This window comes from Phalangium opilio, unplaced genomic scaffold, assembly GCF_054372755.1.
Source record: "Phalangium opilio isolate 3A_F unplaced genomic scaffold, DU_Popi_V2 ptg001421l_1, whole genome shotgun sequence".
In the NCBI taxonomy this organism is placed as follows: Eukaryota; Metazoa; Arthropoda; class Arachnida; order Opiliones; family Phalangiidae; genus Phalangium; species Phalangium opilio.
The window spans coordinates 2688714-2696506 of NW_028324258.1; the positions used below are offsets into that span (position 1 = coordinate 2688714).

Below are 7793 nucleotides of genomic sequence, written 5' to 3' on the forward strand. Positions count from 1 at the left end.
TTCGAGCCCGCGCGGGAGCGGAGTAGTGAGGTCTCAGATGTAACGTAAAAAGTCAAGGTTTTTCCTCAATACCTGACGAACATTTAATTTTTGGGCTTCCGTGGCGCAATGTTTAGCGCGTTCGGCTTTTAACCGAAAGTTTGGAGGTTCGAGCCCATCCGGGAGCGGTGTTGTGAGGTCTCAGATGTAATGTAAAATGTCAAAGTTTTTCCACAATACCTGACGATCATTTAATTTTTGGGCTTCCGTGGCGCAATGTTTAGCGCGTTCGGCTGTAAACTGAAAGGTTGGTGGTTCGAGCCCATCCGGGAGCGGTGTTGTGAGGTTTCAGATGTGACGTAAAAAGTCAAATTTTTCCACAATACCTGACGACCACATAAATTTTGGGCCTCCGTGGCGCCATGGTTAGCGCGCTCAGCTGTTATTCAAAAGGTTGGTGGTTCGAGCCCACCCGGGAGCGGTGTTGTGAGGTCTCAGATGTGAGGTAAAAAGTCAAAGTTTTTCCACAATACCTGACGACCATTTAATTTCAGAGCTTCCGTGGCTCAATGGTTAGCGCGTTCGGCTTTTAACCGAAAGTTTGGTGGTTCGAGCCCATCCGGGAGCGTTATGTGAGGTCTCAGATGTGATGTAAAAAGTCAGATTTTTTCCACAATACCTGACGATCATTTAATTTTTGGGCTTCCGTGGCGCAACGGTTAGCGCGCTTAGCTGTTATTCAAAAGGTTGGTGGTTCGAGCACGCGCGGGAGCGGAGTAGTGAGGTCTCAGATGTAACGTAAAAATTCAAAACTTTTCCACAATACGTGAAAACCATTTACTTTATGAGCTTTCGTGGCTCAATGGTTAGCGCGTTCGGCTGTTAACCAATAGGTTGGTTGTTCGAGCTCACCCGGGAGCGGTGTTGTTAGGACTCAGATGTGACGTAAAAAGTCAAAGTTTTTCCGAAATACCTGACAACCATTTAAATTTTGGGCTTCGGTGGCGCAAGGGTTAGCGCGCTCAGCTGTTATTCAAAAAGTTGGTGGTTCGAGCCCACCCGGGAGCGGTGTTGTTAGGTCTCAGATGTGACGTAATAAGTCAAGGTTTTTCCACAATACCTGACGATCATTTAATTTTTGGGCTACCGTGGTGCAATGGTTAGCGCTTTCAGCTGTTAACCGAAAGGTTGGTGGTTCGAGCCCACCCGGGAGAGGTGTGGTGGGTCTCAGATGTAGCGTAAAAAGTCAAAGCTTTTCCACAATACGTGACAACCATTTAACTTCTGAGCTTCCGTGGCTCAATGAGTAGCGCGTTCGGCTGTTAACCAAATGGTTGGTGGTTCGAGCCCATCCGTGAGCTGTGTTGTGAGGTCTCAGATATGACGTAAATAGTCAAAGTTTTTCCACAATACCTGACGACCATTTAATTTCAGAGCTTCCGTGGCTCAATGGTTAGCGCGTTCGGCTTTTAACCGAAAGTTTGGTGGTTCGAGCCCATCCGGGAGCGTTATGTGAGGTCTCAGATGTAACGTAAAAAGTCAGATTTTTTCCACAATACCTGACGATCATTTAATTTTTGGGCTTCCGTGGCGCAACGGTTAGCGCGCTTAGCTGTTATTCAAAAGGTTGGTGGATCGAGCCCGCGCGGGAGCGGAGTAGTGAGGTCTCAGATGTAACGTAAAAATTCAAAACTTTTCCACAATACGTGATAACCATTTACTTTATGAGCTTTCGTGGCTCAATGGTTAGCGCGTTCGGCTGTTAACCAATAGGTTGGTTGTTCGAGCTCACCCGGGAGCGGTGTTGTTAGGACTCAGATGTGACGTAAAAAGTCAAAGTTTTTCCGAAATACCTGACAACCATTTAAATTTTGGGCTTCGGTGGCGCAAGGGTTAGCGCGCTCAGCTGTTATTCAAAAAGTTGGTGGTTCGAGCCCACCCGGGAGCGGTGTTGTTAGGTCTCAGATGTGACGTAATAAGTCAAGGTTTTTCCACAATACCTGACGATCATTTAATTTTTGGGCTACCGTGGTGCAATGGTTAGCGCTTTCAGCTGTTAACCGAAAGGTTGGTGGTTCGAGCCCACCCGGGAGAGGTGTGGTGGGTCTCAGATGTAGCGTAAAAAGTCAAAGCTTTTCCACAATACGTGACAACCATTTAACTTCTGAGCTTCCGTGGCTCAATGAGTAGCGCGTTCGGCTGTTAACCAAATGGTTGGTGGTTCGAGCCCATCCGTGAGCTGTGTTGTGAGGTCTCAGATATGACGTAAATAGTCAAAGTTTTTCCACAATACCTGACGACCATTTAATTTCAGAGCTTCCGTGGCTCAATGGTTAGCGCGTTCGGCTTTTAACCGAAAGTTTGGTGGTTCGAGCCCATCCGGGAGCGTTATGTGAGGTCTCAGATGTAACGTAAAAAGTCAGATTTTTTCCACAATACCTGACGATCATTTAATTTTTGGGCTTCCGTGGCGCAACGGTTAGCGCGCTTAGCTGTTATTCAAAAGGTTGGTGGATCGAGCCCGCGCGGGAGCGGAGTAGTGAGGTCTCAGATGTAACGTAAAAATTCAAAACTTTTCCACAATACGTGATAACCATTTACTTTATGAGCTTTCGTGGCTCAATGGTTAGCGCGATCGGCTGTTAACCAATAGGTTGGTTGTTCGAGCTCACCCGGGAGCGGTGTTGTTAGGACTCAGATGTGACGTAAAAAGTCAAAGGTTTTCCGAAATACCTGACGACCATTTAAATTTTGGGCTTCCGTGGCGCAATGGTTAGCGCGCTCAGCTGTTATTCAAAAAGTTGGTGGTTCGAGCCCACCCGGAAGCGGTGTTGTGAGGTCTCAGATGTGACGTAATAAGTTAAGGTTTTTCCACAATACCTGACGATCATTTAATTTTTGGGCTACCGTGGCGCAATGGTTAGCGCGTTCGGCTTTTAACCGAAAGTTTGGTGGTTCGAGCCCATCCGGGAGCGTTTTGTGAGGTCTCAGATGTAACGTAAAAAGTCAGAGTTTTTCCACAATACCTGAGAACATTTAATTTTTGGGCTTCCGTGGCGCAATGGTTAGCGCGTTCGGCTGTTAACCGAAAGGTTGGTGGCTCGAGCCCATCCGGGAGCGGTGTTGTGAGGTCTCAGATGTTACGTAAAAAGTCAAGGTTTTTCCTCAATACCTGACGAACATTTAATTTTTGGGCTTCCGTGGCGCAATGGTTAGCGCGTTCAGCTGCTATTCAAAGACTGGTGGTTTGAGCCCTCCCGGAAGCGGTGTTGTGACGTCTCAGATGTAACGTAAAATGCCAGAGTTTTTCCACAATACCTGACGAACGTTTAATTTTTGGGCTTCCGTGGCGCAATGGTTAGCACGTTCAGCTGTTAATCGAAAGGTTGATGGTTCCAGCCCACGCGGGAGAGGTGTTGTGGGGTCTCAGATGTAGCGTAAAAAGTCAAACATTTTCCACAATACGTGACAATCATTTAATTTCTGAGCTTCCGAGGCTCAATGGTTAGCGCGTTCGGCTGTTAACCAATAGGTTGGTGGTTCGAGCCCACCCGGGAGAGGTGTTGTGGGGTCTCAGATGTATCGTAAAAATTCAAAACTTTTCCACAATACGTGATAACCATTTACTTTATGAGCTTTCGTGGCTCAATGGTTAGCGCGTTCGGCTGTTAACCAATAGGTTGGTTGTTCGAGCTCACCCGGGAGCGGTGTTGTTAGGACTCAGATGTGACGTAAAAAGTCAAAGTTTTTCCGAAATACCTGACAACCATTTAAATTTTGGGCTTCGGTGGCGCAAGGGTTAGCGCGCTCAGCTGTTATTCAAAAAGTTGGTGGTTCGAGCCCACCCGGGAGCGGTGTTGTTAGGTCTCAGATGTGACGTAATAAGTCAAGGTTTTTCCACAATACCTGACGATCATTTAATTTTTGGGCTACCGTGGTGCAATGGTTAGCGCTTTCAGCTGTTAACCGAAAGGTTGGTGGTTCGAGCCCACCCGGGAGAGGTGTGGTGGGTCTCAGATGTAGCGTAAAAAGTCAAAGCTTTTCCACAATACGTGACAACCATTTAACTTCTGAGCTTCCGTGGCTCAATGAGTAGCGCGTTCGGCTGTTAACCAAATGGTTGGTGGTTCGAGCCCATCCGTGAGCTGTGTTGTGAGGTCTCAGATATGACGTAAATAGTCAAAGTTTTTCCACAATACCTGACGACCATTTAATTTCAGAGCTTCCGTGGCTCAATGGTTAGCGCGTTCGGCTTTTAACCGAAAGTTTGGTGGTTCGAGCCCATCCGGGAGCGTTATGTGAGGTCTCAGATGTAACGTAAAAAGTCAGATTTTTTCCACAATACCTGACGATCATTTAATTTTTGGGCTTCCGTGGCGCAACGGTTAGCGCGCTTAGCTGTTATTCAAAAGGTTGGTGGATCGAGCCCGCGCGGGAGCGGAGTAGTGAGGTCTCAGATGTAACGTAAAAATTCAAAACTTTTCCACAATACGTGATAACCATTTACTTTATGAGCTTTCGTGGCTCAATGGTTAGCGCGATCGGCTGTTAACCAATAGGTTGGTTGTTCGAGCTCACCCGGGAGCGGTGTTGTTAGGACTCAGATGTGACGTAAAAAGTCAAAGGTTTTCCGAAATACCTGACGACCATTTAAATTTTGGGCTTCCGTGGCGCAATGGTTAGCGCGCTCAGCTGTTATTCAAAAAGTTGGTGGTTCGAGCCCACCCGGAAGCGGTGTTGTGAGGTCTCAGATGTGACGTAATAAGTTAAGGTTTTTCCACAATACCTGACGATCATTTAATTTTTGGGCTACCGTGGCGCAATGGTTAGCGCGTTCGGCTTTTAACCGAAAGTTTGGTGGTTCGAGCCCATCCGGGAGCGTTTTGTGAGGTCTCAGATGTAACGTAAAAAGTCAGAGTTTTTCCACAATACCTGAGAACATTTAATTTTTGGGCTTCCGTGGCGCAATGGTTAGCGCGTTCGGCTGTTAACCGAAAGGTTGGTGGCTCGAGCCCATCCGGGAGCGGTGTTGTGAGGTCTCAGATGTTACGTAAAAAGTCAAGGTTTTTCCTCAATACCTGACGAACATTTAATTTTTGGGCTTCCGTGGCGCAATGGTTAGCGCGTTCAGCTGCTATTCAAAGACTGGTGGTTTGAGCCCTCCCGGAAGCGGTGTTGTGACGTCTCAGATGTAACGTAAAATGCCAGAGTTTTTCCACAATACCTGACGAACGTTTAATTTTTGGGCTTCCGTGGCGCAATGGTTAGCACGTTCAGCTGTTAATCGAAAGGTTGATGGTTCCAGCCCACGCGGGAGAGGTGTTGTGGGGTCTCAGATGTAGCGTAAAAAGTCAAACATTTTCCACAATACGTGACAATCATTTAATTTCTGAGCTTCCGAGGCTCAATGGTTAGCGCGTTCGGCTGTTAACCAATAGGTTGGTGGTTCGAGCCTACCCGGGAGCGGTGTTGTGGGATCTCAAATGTAACGTAGAAAGCCAAAGTTTTTCCACAATATCTGACGACAATTTAATTTTTGGGCTTCCGTGGCGCAATTGTTAGCGCGTTCGGCTGTTAACCGAAAGGTTGGTGGTTCGAGAACACCCTGGAGAGGTTTTGTAGGGTCTCAGATGTAACGTAAAAAGTCATAACTTTTCCACAATACCTGACAACCATTTAATTTCTGAGCTTCCGTGGCTCAATGGTTAGCGCGTTCGGTTGTTAACCAATAGGTTGGTGGCTCGAGCCCATCCGGGAGCGGTGTTGTGACGGCTCAGATGTGACGTAAAAAGTCAAGGTTTTTCCACAGTACCTGACGACCATTTAATTTTAGGGCTTCCGTGGCGCAATGGTTAGCGCGTTCAGCTGCTATTAAAAAGACTGGTGGTTTGAGCCCTCCCGGGAGCGGTGTTGTGACGTCTCAGATGTAACGTAAAATGTCAGAGTTTTTCCACAATATCTGACGAACATTTAATTTTTGGGCTTCCGTGGCGCAATGGTTAGCGCGTTCAGCTGCTATTCAAAAAGACTGGTGGTTTGAGCCCTCCCGGGAGCGGTGTTGTGGGGTCTCAGATGTAGCGTAAAAAGTCAAAAATTTTCCACAATACGTGACAACCATTTAATTTCTGAGCTTCCGTGGCTCAATGGTTAGCGCGTTCAGCTTTTAACTAATAGGTTGGTGGTTCGAGCCCACCCGGGAGCGGTGTTGTGGGATCTCAAATGTAACGTAGAAAGCCAAAGGTTTTCCACAATACCTGACGACCATTTAATTTTTGGGCTTCCGTGGCGCAATGGTTAGCACGTTCAGCTGTTAATCGAAAGGTTGGTGGTTCGAGCCCACCCGGGAGAGGTGTTGTGGGGTCTCAGATGTAGCGTAAAAAGTCAAAACCTTTCCACAATACGTGACAACCATTTAGTTTCTGAGCTTCCGTGGCTCAATGGTTAGCGCGTTTGGCTGTTAACCAATAGGTTGGTGGTTCGAGCCTACCCGGGAGCGGTGTTGTGGGATCTCAAATGTAACGTAGAAAGCCAAAGGTTTTCCACAATACCTGACGACCATTTAATTTTTGGGCTACCGTGGCGCAATGGTTAGCGCGTTCAGCTGCTATTAAAAGGACTGGTGGTTTGAGCCCTCCCGGGAGCGGTGTTGTGACGTCTCAGATGTAACGTAAAAAGTGAGAATTTTTCCACAATACCTGACAAACATTTAATTTTTGGGCTTCCGTGGCGCAATGGTTAGCGCTTTCAGCTGTTAACCGAAAGGTTGGTGGTTCGAGCCCACCCGGGAGAGGTGTGGTGGGTCTCAGATGTAGCGTAAAAAGTCAAAGCTTTTCCACAATACGTGACAACCATTTAACTTCTGAGCTTCCGTGGCTCAATGAGTAGCGCGTTCGGCTGTTAACCAAATGGTTGGTGGTTCGAGCCCATCCGTGAGCTGTGTTGTGAGGTCTCAGATATGACGTAAATAGTCAAAGTTTTTCCACAATACCTGACGACGATTTAATTTCAGAGCTTCCGTGGCTCAATGGTTAGCGCGTTCGGCTTTTAACCGAAAGTTTGGTGGTTCGAGCCCATCCGGGAGCGTTATGTGAGGTCTCAGATGTAACGTAAAAAGTCAGATTTTTTCCACAATACCTGACGATCATTTAATTTTTGGGCTTCCGTGGCGCAACGGTTAGCGCGCTTAGCTGTTATTCAAAAGGTTGGTGGATCGAGCCCGCGCGGGAGCGGAGTAGTGAGGTCTCAGATGTAACGTAAAAATTCAAAACTTTTCCACAATACGTGATAACCATTTACATTATGAGCTTTCGTGGCTCAATGGTTAGCGCGATCGGCTGTTAACCAATAGGTTGGTTGTTCGAGCTCACCCGGGAGCGGTGTTGTTAGGACTCAGATGTGACGTAAAAAGTCAAAGGTTTTCCGAAATACCTGACGACCATTTAAATTTTGGGCTTCCGTGGCGCAATGGTTAGCGCGCTCAGCTGTTATTCAAAAAGTTGGTGGTTCGAGCCCACCCGGAAGCGGTGTTGTGAGGTCTCAGATGTGACGTAATAAGTTAAGGTTTTTCCACAATACCTGACGATCATTTAATTTTTGGGCTACCGTGGCGCAATGGTTAGCGCGTTCGGCTTTTAACCGAAAGTTTGGTGGTTCGAGCCCATCCGGGAGCGTTTTGTGAGGTCTCAGATGTAACGTAAAAAGTCAGAGTTTTTCCACAATACCTGAGAACATTTAATTTTTGGGCTTCCGTGGCGCAATGGTTAGCGCGTTCGGCTGTTAACCGAAAGGTTGGTGGTTCGAGCCCATCCGGGAGC

The 7793-nt window shown here is 47.2% G+C and overlaps 1 non-coding gene across 1 annotated transcript; it reads left to right on the top strand.

Annotated features, from left to right (window-relative positions):
- The first annotated feature begins 241 nt into the window (after window positions 1-241).
- On the top strand, window positions 242-314 carry TRNAY-GUA (transfer RNA tyrosine (anticodon GUA)). Its single transcript has one exon. It is a non-coding gene; the product is annotated as a tRNA-Tyr (tRNA).
- The last annotated feature ends 7479 nt before the right edge of the window (window positions 315-7793 follow it).